Source organism: Halichoerus grypus, chromosome 5, assembly GCF_964656455.1.
Source record: "Halichoerus grypus chromosome 5, mHalGry1.hap1.1, whole genome shotgun sequence".
NCBI classification, from domain to species: Eukaryota; Metazoa; Chordata; class Mammalia; order Carnivora; family Phocidae; genus Halichoerus; species Halichoerus grypus.
The window spans coordinates 155,674,529-155,691,838 of NC_135716.1; the positions used below are offsets into that span (position 1 = coordinate 155,674,529).

Here is a 17,310-nt window from a genome sequence, read left to right on the forward strand (position 1 = left end):
ACATAGGTAGAAGTTTGTATCTATTGTTGGATCATATGCTAAGTGTACATTCAGTTTTTTAAGAGAATACCAAACTGTCTTTCAGAGTGTGTGTACCATTTTACATTCCCACCAGCAATGTATGAAAGACCAGTTTCTCTACATCCTTGCCAGCATTTGGTATTGTCACTACTTTTAACTTTAGCTGTTTTAATGCCTATGTCGTGATTATTGTGTGTGGTTTTACTTTTCACTTGGCTAATGGCTAATGATATTGAATATTTGTTCATGTGCCTATTTGTCTTCTGCATATCCTCTTTGGGGAAGTGTTTGTTCATGTCTTTTGCCCATTTTCTAATTGGATTATTATTTTCACCGTTGGGTTTTGAGAGTTCTTTATATGTTCTTTATACTAGCTGTTTGTCAGATAATGTAGTTTGCAAATATTTCCTCCCAGTCTGTAGCTAGTCTTTTCATACCCTTCCTAGGGTCTTTTGCAGAGCAAAAGGTTTTCATTGTGATGAGGTCCAATTTATTGATTTTTTTTTTTCTTTTCTGGATGACGCTTTTGATGTCATGTCTGGGAACTTTTCACTGAGCTCTGGGTCTGGAATATTTTCTCCTATGTTATTTCTAAAAGTTTGTAGTTTTACATTTTATGTTTAAATCTCTGACCCATTTTGAGTTAAATCTGGTGTGAAGGACTGTCTATGGTTCGGGTTGAGCCCCACTGCTTTTGCCTGTGGCTAATCGAGTTGTTCCAGCACCACTTGTTGAAAAGACTGTCTTTACTTCGTGGAATTGTGTTTTGCTCCTTTGTCAGATCTGTTCTTGTGCATTGTCACTTCTGGCTTGGCTGTTCCAGTGTAATGTATGGATGCATCCTTCTGCCAATACTCTGAGTCTTGATTACTCTAATTATACAATCAGCCTCCAAATCAGGTAGCGTGACTCCTCTCGTTTTTATTTTCCTTTTTCAAAACCATCTTAGTTGTTCTAGTTCCTTTGGCAAGAACTTTTGAGAGGCCTTTCATGCTATGTTACCCAAGTGCCCCCCAAAGGTGGCACTAATAACGTAAGCTTCCGCGAGCAGTGTAGGGGGGTGCTGTTTCCACACACCCACACCAGCCCCGGCTCTTATCATTCTTGTTAAATCTTTGCCTATCTGATAACTGAAAAATTGTATCACATCCTGATTGTAAATTGCATTTCTTTGTCTTTAAAAATCTAGGCGGGCAGCCAGGGCTCTCAGATGTTAGGTATGAAAGTTTGGTAGTCGTGTGACATGCAGCTTCACGTCTTAGGTTTCAGAAATGCCCAACAGAGACAGAAGACAGGCTTGTGTGGATCCAACGATGACTCCTTTTCCTCCGTCGACGACACTGCACTCCCTCTTCCTTGCTTGTTCTTGTTCTCAGCTCCTAGAGATGTAATCATCTATTCAGCCCGCCACATGTCATCTCCAGGCAGACAGACATCCTTCCACAGAAGAGCCCAGATGCACCTTCAAAACACATTCATAAGTTGACCACGTGTCACCTCCGTTGTCACTAACGCTGGTTCGTGTGCTGCTGTCTCTCGCGTGGATTATCGCGACAGCCTTCTAACGGTGTCCTGGCTTCTCTGCCGGGCCCCGGGAACTGTTCTCAAGCCAGAAGCCAGAGGGTTGTCTGACGCACAAGTCAGAGTCTCCTCTATGCTCCAAATCCTCCCTTCTCACCAGAGTCAAAGCCAGAGTTCCTGAGTGGCCTGCATGGTCCTCATGTCCACATGCCCACGATCTCTGCTCAGTCTCTGCCTTAGCCCCGTGGCATCCCTGCCCTTCCTCAAACACACATGGCAGAAAGCGCCATGACCTTGGTCCCTTTTGCTGTTTCCATCTGTCTGAAAGGCGGTTCCCTCTGCCTGCCGCAGGTCCCCAGACATCCACACAGTTGGCTCCCTTACCTCCTCCTGTTCCAAATTGGAACACCCACCCCAGCATTGCCTTCACTGCCCTGTTTCCTCATGGTACCCATCAGCCACTGAGACACTGTGTGTGTTGTACTTGCTTTTTGGTTAATTGGTTGTCTTCCCTCCTAGAAGAACAAACATTTTATTCCTTTATTTACCTACTGCTATATCACTAGGATTAATACACTGCCTGGCATATAGTGAGTACTCAGTAAATATCCGATGAGTGAATGAATGAATGAATGAATGGCCACCTCACAATCAACTCCTTATTTTATTTTATTTATTTTTAAGATTTTATTTATTTACTCGACAGAGAGAGAAAGAGTGTACAAGTAGGGGGAACGGGAGAGGGAGAAGCCGACTCCGCATTGAGCAGGGAGCCCGACACAGGGCTCTATCCCAGGACCCTGGGATCATGACCTGAGCCGAAGGCAGATGCTTAACCAACTGAGCCACCCAGATGCCCCACAATTCCTTATTTTAGACATTTAGGTTGTTTCCAATTTTTATAACAAATAATACTAAGGTGAATATCCCTGAAATGAAATGCTCAAGCATAGTTATGATTGTTTCCTTAGGATTAATTTCTAAAATTGAGTTGCTGGGTTGGGGGATGTACATTTTTCAAAGCTTTTGGCGGTTATTTCTCCAGAAAGGCAGTATCAATTTTCATGCTTACCAGAAACGTGTGAATATGTCTTTTCCCCACACACTCACCAACACTGGGTATTGTCATTTTTAGAAAGTCTTTGCCAAGATGTTATTTGCCACTGTCTTCTCAATGTGAGTTTTATAGAAGGAGCTTTATGTAACTGGATCAAAACCAACAATTCTACAGCAATCCAGACATGGCCTTCCTACGCATGTTTCTTGTCACCATCCTCAATCACAGCCCAGGGCAGAGCCCAGATACGTAACCACCTGTGACGTGGCAAGATGTCCAGATGCAGAGCTTTCCAGAAATCTAACACAGCCCCCTATAAAGGGGGCATTTATGTTGTCTAGTGGAGAGAATGGAGGACATATTTTTTAGACCACTTGCCTGAACTGGTACTTTTCCCAGCCAAGCTCTGAATAGGACCTAGAGAGCCAACAGTTCAAGGTTTTGCTGTCTTCCAACCCCCTCGAACCCCCCGAACCAATGGCTCTCAAACGCAGAGAGTCTCCAGATCACTTGCAGGGTCTGTTAAAACACACACTGCCGATTCAGTAGGTCTGGGATGGTGGGGTCCCCAGATGTGCATTCTCTCTCTCTTTTTTTTTTTTTTAAGATTTTATTCATTTATTTGCCAGAGAGAGAGAGAGAGAGCACACGCACAAACAGGGGGAGCGGCAGGCAGAGGGAGAAGCAGGCTCCCCGCTGAGCAAGGAGCCTGATGTGGGACTGGATCCCAGGACCCTAGGATCATGACCTGAGCCGAAGGCAGATGCTTAACCAACTGAGCCACCCAGGTGTCCCCAGATGTGCATTCTTAACAAGTTCCCAGATGATGCGGATGCAGGAACCACACTTTGAGAACTGCTGGCCTAAACTATGGATGTTTATTTTGTCTTCTTCCCACTGGTCCTTTTCCCCAACCCCTGTAGGCTGGCTTAGGCCCCGGCCTCTGTGCCCTGCATGGCCTCCATGACTCCACTGGACCACATCGTGACACTGCACAATCTTTTCCTGCGGCTTTCACCCCTATTTGGAAGTGAACTCTAGTATGGGGACCGCATTTTATCTCAGTCCCTTTAGGGTGTGTTGGACTGCTCAGCATAGAGGCCTTCCATGAAAGTTCCCCGGAAGACTGAGGAGTGGTGAGCGGCCTCCCCCGGGCCCTGCATCAGACTCATGTGTGCTGGCCAGCACATAAGCAAAGGGTAGAGGTCAGCCCATGGCTTGAAAGTTGGAGGCTTATCCCAGGATTTACTGTCACTTCCTCTGACCATCCGATTCTGATGTCATCAAGAAGACATTCAGGAATGAGACAGACCCAGGCCAGGAGGTTTGTTTTACAAGTGAAGAATTGAGACCCCAAGAAGAGGAGTGACTAACTTGAGATCACTCCCCTGACCGATGATGCGGGTGAGACTTGAACCCCTGGGCCCCCTGACAGCCTCTTGTATGGGAGATAGAAGGACAAGATGGGTTTAGTGTGGACTCAGGACAAGGACCTGGCAAGTGGCCTGGGTTCTCCCCTCTGTCAGGCTCCCAGCACCTCCCTTTGCCCATAGCCTGAGTATGAAGTCGTGGAGCAGTGCTGTTGTGTGGGTCGAACTAGGTCGCCCGTGTGAATGGGCCTAGCACTGGGCCTGGCGCATGAAGGGCAGCTGACATTCCCTGCCTTCTGTGACTCCTGCTGGACTTCTGGGTGGTCCCCTGGCCCCCTACTCAGTGCTGTTGTTCCAAAGGGCAGTGTGGTCTCTGGCCACAGTTTGGCCAGATGAGTCTTACACTCCCAGAGCAAGAAAGGGGAGAGAAGCTGAAGAACCTCTCTGGTTCTTCCAGGAAGAACACACACCTGAAGGCGCGAATGGTACCTCACGTGATGTCAGCCCCTGGTCACATTTTGTGAACTTCCCTTCCCTCCTCACCACATCCTCCTGGGGTTTTCAGTGTCAGGGCTCAAGTGGAAGGTGCAGGCTGAAGTTAAATATAGAAAGGCACCTACTCATGGTGAAATGCGTGGGCTGAGCCTTGGGTGAGGGGGCGTAAGCACCTGCTAAATTTAGCGACCTCACTTCCTCTCCTGGCCCCTTCCTGCCATTATGCAAACAAGAGGGCTTGTCAGTTTCCCTCCGAGGAAGACTGCGGGGGGGGGGGGGGGGGGAGAACTTGGACATGAAGCCCCCCAGTTAATCACAGCCCCTCACCCCTGGAAGGTCCCGTCAGTTGTCACTTTTTACACCTGCAGCTGTTCTGAGAGCTTGGCACGGAGGGTGTTGCTGAACTCACTCTACAAATGAAGGCACTGAGCCCCAGAGAGGCTGAGGGACTTGCCCAGCATCATCTGGGGCTAGAGCCCAGACGTAAGCTCAGGGTTTCACACTGACTCCCCTATCAGTTCCTGAGAACCCAGCACAACAACCTAGTGGCACCGGCCTCATCTGGGAACCTAGCAATGCGGAGGTCCAGCGCCATCTGAGACCTGCTGAATCAGATTCCGTATTTTAATAAGGTTCCCAGGTGACTCGTGTGCAAATTTAAGCTTGCAAAGCACTGGACTAATATAGTGAGTGGTGCTCACTTAGAGAGTCAATTCATGGAATTTTGGACTCCAGAAATTTGTTCTTTTACTCCCTTATTTATTCAACTGGTATTTATTGACTTCCACATTTGAGGCCTCGTGCTCGAATCTGAGACAGAAAATAGCTGTCACATTTCTAAGCACTTGCTGTGTGTCTAGCAAGATGGCTTAGATTTATTGGTTTGTTTTTAATTGAGATATAATTGACCTATAGCATTATATTAGTTTTGGGTGCGCAACATAATGATTCAATATTTGTGTGCATTGTGAAATGATCCCCACAGTAAGTCTAGTTAGCATTCATCACCGCATATGGCTACAATTTTTTTTTCTTGTGATGAGATCTGTTGAGATCTATGAGATCTTAAGATCTATCCTCTTAGCAACTTTCAAATACGCAACATGGTGTTATTAACTATAGTCACTATGCTGTACATTACATCCCTAGGACTTACTTATTTTATAACTAGAAGTTTGTACCTTTTGACCACCTTCACCCAGTTTGTCCAACCCCTGCCTCTGGTAATCACCAGTGTGTTCTCTGTATCTATGAGTTCAGTTTTTGTGTTTTGTTTTGTTTAGATTCCACATATAAGTGAGATCATATGGTATTTGTCTTTCTCTGTCTGACTTATTTCACTTCCCCCAATGCCCTCAAGGTCCATCCATGTCATTGAAATGGCAACATTTCCTTCTTTTTAAATGGCTAAATAATATCTCACCATAGAAACATACCCCAAGTCTTTGTCCATTCATCCACTGATAGACACTTAGTTTGTTTCCACGTCTTGGTTATTGTAAATAATGCTGCACTAAGCATCAGGGCGCATAGATCTTTTTGAGTTAGTGTTTTCACTTTCTGCAGATAATACCCAAGAGAAGAATTGCTGGATTGTGGGGTAGTTCTATTTTTAATTTTTTAAGGGACCTCCATCCTGTTTTCCAGAGTGGCTGTACCAATTTACATTCCCAGCAACAGTGCATGAGGGTTCCCTTTTGTCCCCATCCTCACCAGCACTCGTTATTTCTTGTTTTAGTTTGTCTAATGATTGCAAAGATCCCATGAGGTAGGTATGTGTAGTTTATAGATGGGGGAGCAGGAGGCTTTAGGCAACATACTTAAGGTCATGGCACTTAGTAAGTGACAGAGCCAGTATCTGTCCAGACACCTGTCTCTTAACTGGAAGGCTCAGCCACCTCTAAGGATTAAAGACCAGCCAGAGCACCTTGGTGCAGGCCAGAGCCCAGACTTGGTGCTAGAAAGGACTTGAGCAATCAGTTGTGCCAGGGCTTTGTTTTAATTTTGGCATTAAGCTACAGAGACATTGACTCAAAGAAGACCTCTTGTAGAGTCTATGAGAGCCAGAGCTGCTCTGGTTGGACGGAAGTGTCGCCCTCGCCCTGTCCCGAGCCCCCACACTTCCCTGTGTCCTCTGGAGCCCCTTAGGCACAGGCTGAAACCCACTCACAACTTCTTCGTTTTGTAGATGGGGAACAGGAGCCAGAGAGATGAGATGCCTTGTCCAATGTCACATAGGTAAGGAAGACAAAGTGGGTTAGGGCTGTGTGGGCCAAAGGTGAGCTCTGTTCCCCATGGGGGCCATTCCATCCCTGAGAGCATGTGACTGACTTCTATCTATCAATTTTTTTAAAAGATTTTTAAAAATTTATTTATCTGAGAGAGAGATAGATAGATATCATGAGTGGGGGGTGGAGGGGTAAAGGGAGAAGCAGACTCCCTGCTGAGCAGGGAGCTGGACACTGGGCTCCATCCCAGGACCCTGGCATCATGACTGGAGCCAAAGGCAGCTGCTTAACCAGCTGAGCCCCCCAGGTGCCCTGGGACTGAGTTCTATAATGACATTCCATGGGGAAATCACTGCATCATAGCCTTGCATTGACAGCTACAGGTGATCTCTCCAAAAGTATTCTCATTTGTCTCTGCCTCTCTGTCTCTGTCTCCATCTCTCTCTCTCTCTCTCACACACACACACACACACACACACTGTGTCACAAGGTTTCATAGAGTTCAGAAAAGCCACCAGAGCCCAGAAGAAACCTGAAACCCTCGGGCCAGGAATCCTTCTCTGGGTTTTCACCTTTGCTGAAACATGCCAGGTGGAAGAGGGAAGGGCTCAGGTAGGGGTTGGGTACATGGCCATCCAGGACGGAGGTGACCCACCTCGACTGGGAGGGCCGAATGGGAAGTCACACATTTCAACAAACCTCTTTTTACACCCACACTTTTCAGTGGATGACATTCACTGTCCAGACTTGATGGGAGGTAAGAAGGAGTCCATGTTGTGGCTGAAAAGAGAGACCCCCTCCTTCTGTGTGTGGCCTGAGTAGGGAAGAGAAGGGCACATCACCTTGCAGTCAGCATCAGCCCTTGTGGATCGCTCCTGTCTTGGGTTCTCTGCCACGAGAGGACCCGCCGTGCTCAGAGCTGGACTGGGGGCTGGGCGGCACGCTCTCCAGTGTCCCTGCGTGCATCAGGCTACAGACGTTCCTTGGCGGGCAGTATCCCCATTGTAGAGGTAAGGAAATGCAAATCTCAGAGAGGCTAAACCAGCAGCTCAAAGGACCCAGCAGGTCGGGGCGGAGGCCGTGTGGCATTTGGATTAGGAGCCCTGGCTCAGTGGGAGGCTGCTGGACCCCAGCAATGTAGCAGGCCAGCCGAGGGGCCAGCCGCACGACCTCTCAGCTTCACGCGTCCGTCATATGGGGGCGATTGTGATAGCATCAATATGCTGTAGAGCCAGTATGAAGATTAGCATAGCGGAAGCACTTCGGACAGGACCTGGCAGGGAGCACACGCTCCCTAAGTGTTAACTGTCTTTATCACAGTTGCTGTGGTGCGGCTCTTCCTGCTGGCGTGAAAGTCTACGTTCAAACGTTACCTTCCTGATTGTTTTTTTGCAGGGGGGTGGTTTCCCATTCAACAGCTGAAGGAAGTGAGGCAGAGAGAGGGGGAATGGTCACGATCAGGGACAAAGCAAAGACACATTCAGCTTTGGTGTGTTGTTTTTCCATAAAGCTAGGGCTTCTGGTCACCTGCCTGGCCCCTGGCGCCTTCATTTGCTCTCCCTGAAACTGAGGGCCCCTTGGCCTCCCCCAGAGGAATGTAAGGCCAGTATGCTGGGGTCTTAGCATCCAGCCAGCTTTTGCAAAGATTCAGACTTCTAACTAGATTCCCACCTTGCATTTGAGACCAATCTCACCCTTCATTCTGCATTTGTTAAGTGCCAACTCCATGTCAGGCACTCAGGACCAAAAGATAAATAATATATGTGTAGAAACCATGCTCCTGCCCTGGCCCCAACCTCAACAATAGAACATCCTTCCATTGTTGCCTTAGTCTCTATGTTGATAACATGCCCAGCCCTCCAGGTCCTCTGCCTCCTCTGTGTCCTCCTCACCAGTGGCCTTCTTTCGTCTGATTACTTCCTTAAGATGAGCAAATGCTTCTGGGTGGAATCACTGGAACAGAGGAAATGGTACCTTGTTAAGACTTTTGGTCCATGTTTTTAGTTGGCCCTTAGAAAGAGCATCTTATGGGCACCTGGGTGGCTCAGTTGGTTAAGTGGCTGGCTCTTGATTTCAGCTCAGGTATGATCTCAGGGTCCTGGGATTGAGCCCCATGTCGGGCTCCGCATTCAGTGGGGAGTCTGCTTGAGGATTCTGTCTCTCCTTCTGCCCCTGTCCCCACTCACACGCGCTCTAAAATAAATAAATCTTTAAAAAAAAGATGCCATCTTAAAGATGTTCACTCCAACATTGTTTACTGTATACCCAACTGATCTATCAGTAAGGGATGGTTTATATAAAATGTGATCAATCTATACCATGCAGTACCATGTGGCTATTAAAGGTGGTGATATATAGGGGTGCCTGGGTGGCTCAGTCGGTTAAGCATCTGCCTTTGGCTCAGGTCATGATCCCAGGGGCCTGGAATTGAGCCCCGCATCAGGCTCCCTGCTCCGCAGGAAGCCTGCTTCTCCCTCTCCCACTCCCCCTGCTTGTGTTCCTGCTCTCGCTGTCTCTCTCTCTCTCTCTCTGTTTGTCAAATAAATAAATAAAATCTCAAAAAAAAAAGGTGGTGACATATGTGGACATTCAACAACTCAAAAAGGCACTGATAATATATGGATAAATGAAAAATGCTGCACATCTAATAGACATATAATATAAAACCAAATTGCATATGTGGTTGGAAAAGGGTCTACCAGGAAGGACTACAAGTGTGAGCAATGGCAATTTGCTTTCTTTTTATACTTTCTGAAATATTTACAATAGGTACTATCTTTATAAACAGAACAAACATTAATGCCTTCCCCATCCCCCTGCCAGAAATGTGGATGGGTGTTGCCAGTAACCTTGGAGGTGGGCAACTGCCAGACCAGGTCCTGGGCACCTGGAGCCATCCTGGTGCACGGTGAAGGCTGGTGGGCCCAGGTCCGGGGGTGGGGGTGCCCTGCTGTGGTGCCTGTCGGCTCTGACTGGCCCAGCGCGTGCTCAGGTTTGGAAGTCTTGCTGGCCTCGGGCCCCCCTGCCCCTTCTTTGGCCCTGGTTCTCATGAGCAGGCCTGGCTGCTCAGGAGCGGGAGAAGAGTTTCCTCATCCTCCAACTCCTCTCCTCTCCTCTTCCTAACCCTGCGGTCTGCACGTCATAGTCAGGCAACTTCTCGTATTCCCTTCCCTTCTCTTCTTCCATGGAAAGTGTTGGGCCTTTACATCAGATAGACCTGAGCTCACAGCCTGTTCTGCCTCAGACAGGCTGTAGTCCTCAGTTTCCTCATCTATAAAATGGGAGTCATAGAGCCCATTATGTAGAGTTGAGGCGTAATTTAGTGTTTAGCCTGCTCCTTGACGCCTGGCTCCCCTGACCCGTGCATGCTGGCCCTGCCTGTCTTTCTCATCCCTTGGTCTGAGTGTGTATAAATACCCTGCCTCCGTCAGCTGTTAGTTGAGACTGGCCCCTGGATGGGGACACAGCCAGCCCTTTCTGTACTCAGACCGTGAGTGCCAGGCGCTGAGACGCAGTGCTGGCCCTGGAGGTCAGGCTGGCCTGCTATGACAAGGGGGTGGGTGAGTGAGCAGGGCACAGCCAGCGTCTGCTGCTGATCTGCCTGAGTTGGCTTAGCTAAGTGCCATCACTCCCATGGCATGTGGCTCCCCACAACAGACCATCCGTGAGTCACAGCAACCTAGGGACAGATGCCCTGAGTCAGGAGGCACACCGCAGACCAATTGGGACCAACCACCATGTACATGGGCATAAATAACTAAGTCCCTTTGAAATCTTTTTATTGGGAAGAGTGTGACAGGGAGGTCGGGATGGGAAGGGGAGCGAGTCCCGTTGCTCTTGCCTCCCACAGCCAAGCAGAGAACAGAGTGAGGACTTCAGAGGCACTGTCCCGGGGCCATTTCCTCAGCAAGTATGTCACCACGCGAAGTCCCTGGTTTCTAATCTGAATACAGGGTTGATGGAAAGTTGGCGTGAGAAGTAAATGGATAATGGATGTGAGGTGATTAGTAGAGGCCTAGGCATTTGGTACTCATTATTACTGTTGTTTTTATGGGGAGATAATTTTTGTCTAAATACAATTAGTGGTTTATAATCTATGGCTCTTTTTACTGCATTCGCCACAGAGAGAAACCATGGAGCCAGCAGGCGGTACATCAAGCTATTTATTTAGAATGGGAACAGAATGGATGGTGTAGCCACCTCAGATATGCTAGTTAGGGCCAGAAAGGGCCTTAGAATCATCTAGGCGGGGGGCATTCACTGGGTCTTGGTGACTTATCCATCCTTTTAGTCACCATTCATTCTTTGATGCATCCAACAAATATTGATTGAGGGTTATTATGTGCCACGCACTGTGCTAGACACTCGAGACCCTAGAAACTCCCGGCACTTGTTAAAACCCTGGCTAGGAGGCCTGTGACACAGTTGCCACATCCTCCTTCTAGGGGCGTTTGCTGTATTCCTTCCAGTGAAGAGGGGAGAGCCTCTGTCCAGAACATTCTTCCCATATCCCCACGCCTGCACACCCGGTCCAGTTGAGGCTTTTAGTTACCCACATCCTTCTGCCCTTCACTGGGGTCTTCCGAGGCGTGAGCTGCCCAGCACAGTGGGACCAAGAGCCAGAGGGGCCCCTCCCTGTGTTCGAGGAAAGACACATGGCGTGTCCACAGCTAGTTGTGATTGGAACCCCAGGCCAGGAGTTTCTTCTGCTCTCTGCTTCTCGAATGTGTGCCCATGTCCGTGTAGAGTGCCGGAGGCCTTGGGGACCACAGGGTAGGTTTGACTCATCTTCCAGCTGAAGAAATGAAAACATGTATATTTTATCCCATGGATGGATACATGTACAGATCACGGAGTAGAATTTTACGTGGGCATGGATTTTAATTTTTTTAATTTTTTTTTTTTTAAGATTTTATTTATTTATTTGACAGAGAGAGACCCACAGCGAGAGAGGGAACACAAGCAGGGGGAGTGGGAGGGGGAGAAGCAGGCTTCCCGCGGAGCAGAGAGCCCGATGTGGGGCTCGATCCCAGGACCCTGGGATCATGACCTGAGCCGAAGGCAGACGCTTCACGACTGAGCCACCCAGGCGCCCCACGTGGGCATGGATTTTAAAGATCAAACAAGAGACTAAGGCATTTGGGCTTGTGGGGACTGCTTTGGGTGATGTCCCTGGACCTCCCTGAGGGAAACCTTCCAGTGTCCTCCCCCCTTGGGGTTGCTTTAGTGGAAAAGTTCGAGAACTTCACCAGGGTGATATCCAGAGGATGGCATCCCCCTGTGCTTCACCTCCTCAGTTGGGGGGGGTGGGCAGTATGAAGACGGGCTGAATTGTCTCATGCCAGACTGCAGTCAGACTTACGGAAGAATTTTTTAACCCATGAATTCATGAGAGGATCAAAGGAAATCTCTGTCTCTGGGTCATTTGGGCTGGAAGTCCACGGACAGGAGAAACTAAGGAAAAGGAAGCGTCTTTCTCCTCCCCTCCCAGGGCCCCAACTTTTGTCCAGAACTCAGCACCTTCCAGAAACATGATTCATGAGACTCTGGCTGATGTTGAAGCTCTTCTGAGAGCCACACTTCTGGCTCCTTTGCTGCCTTCAGACCTCTGCTCGCATGGCACCTGATCAGAGAGACGCCTCCCCGCCAGCACCCTGCCTTTCACCCCGTCATCCTCAAACAAAGCTTGGCTCGCTTCAGCACTTGGCAGCACCTGACAGGTTAGATATGTATGTGTTAGAATGTAAACTCCACTTCTCTTCACTTCCTGAAGGAACACACCCTATGAAACCATGCTTAACCAGAAGCTTACTGACCAATACCATCTATTGAATAGAATTTGACAAAAAAAACCCAAAAAAACAAAAAATCAAACAAACAGGAAAACACAGCTAAATTCAAGAACATAAGCTTCTATTGGGTATTTAACCCTCAAAACATAGCTTCTGAGGAGTGTCAGGAACTCAGCTACATTTGACATAATCTCCTAAAGTTTCTGCATCCTGCCCTTCTGGCCAGCACACACAGATCATGGTCTTACTTGGTACATGGCTATCTCCCGAAAGACTGGAGCCTCTAGTATCAGGGACCTGGTTGGATTTATTCTTCCCCTGCATGCAGTAGGCACTTACCAAAGGTTCAGTGACATAATTTCAAAAGCCTCGCTGGCCTCTGAGCCAGAAGGATTCTATGTGTTACCAAGGAGGAGAGGAGACCAAGGATAGGAAAATGTTTGACAAGAGTTGGAGTAGGGTTTTCTGGTTAATCCATTCTTGCTTGGAACATTCAGGAAGTCCCTCCCTTCACCTCTTTCCCCTTTCATTTCCCAAACACTCAGCTTGATCAGGTGTGTCCCCATTCACATGAAGATGCCTGATTGCTTACATACAAAGAAGGGTGGGGGGATGCATTCAGATATCTGCCAAGCCCTGCTGAGAGACAGAGTCCACCATTTCCAGGAACGGAGAGAGACATGAGGAGGACCCTCTCCACATTCTGGTAGGGGAGAAGAGAAAAACCTTTATGAGTAGATAGTATTTACCAGTTAAGGACATCTATGAGCCCCCAGAGGTCATCTCCAGCAGGCTCAGGAAGGATGGAACTGGACATATAGAGAGGTCAGCTGTTCCTGTAGCCTCTCCCCTTATCCTGTGGTATGTAGCTGCTCAGAAAACACTGGTTGTAATTGGAATTGATGTGTTTCACCAATCGCCTACTCACCAATCATGAACTCAACACATACCATTCATTCATTCATTGGTCCATTCATCCAGTACCTGCCATATGTTGGGCCCTGTCCTAGGTGCTGGAGATTTGGCTGCACTTAACAAGACAGGCAAGGTCCTTCCCTGCTCTTACGGAGTTTACGTGGCCAGGGACAGTAAACAAGTCACAGCTCACATATGGTAGACATCTCCCATGTGCCAGGCCCTGATGAGACACTTTTCATGCAGAGTTCTTGTGTAGGGGTGCATTTTGAGGGACAGGTCTTTGTTGTGCAGGATGTATGGCATGTTGCAAGATTTAGTATCTCTGGTTCCTGCACCCTACTATCAGTGGGACCCATCCCCGTGGCCTTTCCCAGTCACTGGCACACCCCCACTCAGAGTTAAAAATGCCCCATCAGGATGTGGTACTGCCTTCCCCATTAGAAACATGCCATGATGTCATTTAATCCTCACAACAACTCATGAAATTGGTTCTGCTACGAATCCCCATTTTACAGATAGTGAAGTTGAGCCACAGAGATGTTCGGCCACTTCTTCAAGGTCACACAGTCGGAGTGATGGATTTGAACCCCAGGAGCCTGGCTTCAGGGACTGTGCTGAGCCTGGCTCTTCACTCTTCTACCCTGCAGCGTCTCAAGCAAACACTGTAACTGGAAACTCTAGGCAGCTAGAGATGCTGTGCTGAAAATAAATCAAGATGATATGATAGAGGGAGGAAATGTTTCCTCTGTGTAAAACAGCCTACTGACCCAACAGGGAGAAAAGAGAGCATAACAAGAATCAACTGCAGGGCCCCCACCCTCACCCCCGGTGCTTTGCACACAAGTAGTCTGGACACACCATTAAAACGGGGAGGCAGTACGTGTGTGGGCACATAAGTGATATGGCCTTTAGTGAAACCCTCTGCTGCGATGTCCTGAAAACCACTCTTTCACGGAAGGCAGCCCTCTTTCTCTCTCCACATCTAACCATTGGAAAAGTAACTGTTGGTTGCCTGTGGTGTGGGTCTGAGCTGACAGCAGTGGGGTATGTGGAACTTTGACATTGACGTTTAAAGCCCCTACTTGTTTGGCCTATAGTAGGTATTCAAACGTTGGATGGATGGATGAATGGATGGATGGATGGATGGATGAACGGATGGATGGATGGAGAGATGGATGGGTGGAGGGATGGATGGATGGATGGATGGATGGATGGTTGGATGGGTGGATGGTTGGGTGGCTGACTGGACAGATAAGGTTTGGTGCCAGCCCCACATAGAACTTCTGTTTGCAGAGGCCGGATGTATTCAGGGACCCAATTAAGATGGTATAGAATTAAGGGTTAAATTAGCAGTCAAGATCAATAGGAACAAATAGGAAGCATTTGTTTATCTTTACTCAAATCAAGAATAAGGACAGGATTTTCTATCATTTTTCTTGGCCCACTACTGTAAACAAATGCTCTGATCCTCAGTCCCCCTATTACATCTTACCTAGTTGAGCACCTACTATGTGTCTGGCATTCAACAGACATTATGACTTTTAGTTTTCACTTGACAAGTCAGAAAGGCAGAGCAATGCAGTCAGTGGTTGAGCTGGAAATCAAAACCAGGGCTGTCATTTCTGCAGCCCCGTCTTCTCTCCCAGCACACACAGGAAAGTAGTTCTGAATGGCTGTAGCCTCCGTGTGGCTCACCTATGTTGTGGGTTCTCTTGAGGTGCAATGAAGGGCTTGGCAAGAGACCCCAGGTCAAGGAAACAGGAGCGAGGATTAAAGAGGAAGGAGCCTGGCTTTGTTTCCACTGGGGAGCCCAGGGAGGGTGGCTTGGTCAGCAGTGGGGCCTGTTAGTCACTGAAGCGGGGGTGGATAGGAGCGTGAGGGTGGGTTGACCATGTGGAGTGAGCAAACCCTCACCATGGAAAGATAGCTCAGGACCCAGAATCTGCTGGAGAATGCAGGGGTGGGGGGAAATGGGGGGGTTCCCCTTCTCCTGCCTCTGGTTGTGCCATTCTCCTCCACTTCTGTCTACCACCTTTTAGCTGTGGGGAGGAGGGGGAGGATGCTCGGGGGAGAAGGAAGAAGGAACGAGAAGAGATGGCTCACTCGCTTTCATTACAGGCAAACAGAGCTTCATCCCTACTGCAGCTCCTCTCCGTCCTAGCTGTGTGACCTGGGGCAGGTCGCTTTGCCTCTCCAAGCCTCAGTTTTGTCTCACAGGGTTATCTTAGAATAAGATAACCATATGTGACAATGCTTGGCTGGGGCTGGCATGTGGCAGGTGCCCAGGAATTGGCTCCTCTCTTCCTGGTTGAGTCTGATGAGAGCAGAGCACAGAACCAGCCTCTGGCCAGGCAGGCGCAGGGGGACTGAGCCTCTGTCAGCTGCACCCACTCCCTTCTGCTCTCCCAGGGACCTGGCTGCCTCAGCAAGGGTGCTCTTTCTGAGTCCCACCACAGTCATGACAAGTGGCCTCTGAAAGTGGGCCCACCAGAAGCCTCAGAGATGCAGAGACCAGGGCCCCGTGAGGCCACAAAGTTTACCTGGTCACACAACTGAGAACAAATGGCCTAGCCAGGGCTGAAGCCCAGGACTGTGGACTCCTCGTGCAGTGCTCAAGTCCCGGTTCCTCCTGCCTGTCTGCCTCCTCGGCATCTGCGTGGTGTTGGGCACAGCGTGCGGGCTTCCCAAGTGTTGGGTGTAGGAATCAATGAAGGAGGAAATGTGAGTTCTCCTGACCCAGGTCTGTGTGATGAGGGGGCTGTGTATTAATCTTTGCAGAACCAACAAACGAATAAAAAGAACACGTCCCTCAGAGCCAGGCTCTCTGTACATGTTCGTTTTCTCCCTCTTCTCCACCACAAACATGCTGTCATGGGCTCACCCTGCCAGGACTGGAGAGAGAAGTGGGCAGTGTCATTCCAGAACCTTGCTGAGTTCCCCAAGGTCTGGCCCACCGAGTACACCCCTCAGCTCCCCTGGCCACCCACCCCCGTAGCTCTTGCAATTGCTGCTTTCTGGATGGCCTTGGAGGCAGAGGCTCAGGGCCATGGGACTGCACGATCCAGGGGCCCCTGTCTTCATCCTGTCCACTGGCTGGCTGTATGATTCAATGGACAGAGCCCGGGGGGAGTGGAGGACCTAGGTTTGAGTCATGGACCTGCCACTTCTTAGCTGTATGATCTTAGGCAAGTTATGTTAACTCCCTGGTCCCTTTTATCATCTCTAGAATGAGGATGGGCTTACCCCATGGTTTGGGTGGGGAAGGGCTCTCGATGACTGGAGGCTGGGGTGGCTGTGAGAACACTCTGGAAGCATTTGAGCTGCAGCCGTGTGGGAATGCTTTGTTGCTGCCACTGTGTCATTGCCAGTTTTCCCTCTTCTGAAGCAACCTGGGGAGGTGGACTTGAGAGCCTGGACTTGACCTTGGCCTTAAGCACGTCCCATGGTCTCTGAGAACCTCCTCAGTTTTTCTCATCTGTAGAGTGGGCATGATCGGCCTGTCTGCCTCTCCAGGGTGATCTGTGAGCATATGAAGTAATATTGGGAGACTGTGGTCGAGAGGTTCTTTGTAAATATCGGGTGGATTTGGGTGCGGTTGGGTAGGGTGGGGGAAGGTATAAAGAAGCCCAGACTTCCTTCCAAGAGAGGCAGATGGGGGTGGGGGGAACCCCAACTCTCTTGTGAGCTGGGTGACTACTGAGGGCATGTTAACTCACCCTCCTGGGCCTTGGTGTTCTCATCTGAAGAGTTCCTGTGCCCAACACTCACTCCGTGGGCAGTCACTAGGATCACGCTGTCGTGCGCTTGCTTCCGAATGGCCTGCAGGGACCGGGTCTCCCTCTCTGGGCCACCACCACCCTAGGACAACAGAGCCTCTCTGACCTCACTTGTCTCCTGCCAAAGTGCTC

General features: G+C 49.1%; 1 protein-coding gene and 1 long non-coding RNA gene across 13 annotated transcripts in view; one reads left to right on the forward strand and one right to left on the reverse strand.

Annotated features, from left to right (window-relative positions):
- The window catches only part of HIVEP3 (HIVEP zinc finger 3), a 448,346-nt gene that overhangs the window by 237,481 nt on the left and 193,555 nt on the right, over window positions 1-17,310 (forward strand). The gene's annotated exons all lie outside the window — the stretch shown is intronic.
- Window positions 10,838-13,220, reverse strand: LOC144381777 (uncharacterized). Its single transcript, XR_013447592.1, has 2 exons — window positions 12,213-13,220; window positions 10,838-11,487 (listed from the first exon to the last, which is right to left on the reverse strand). It is a non-coding gene; the product is annotated as an uncharacterized LOC144381777 (long non-coding RNA).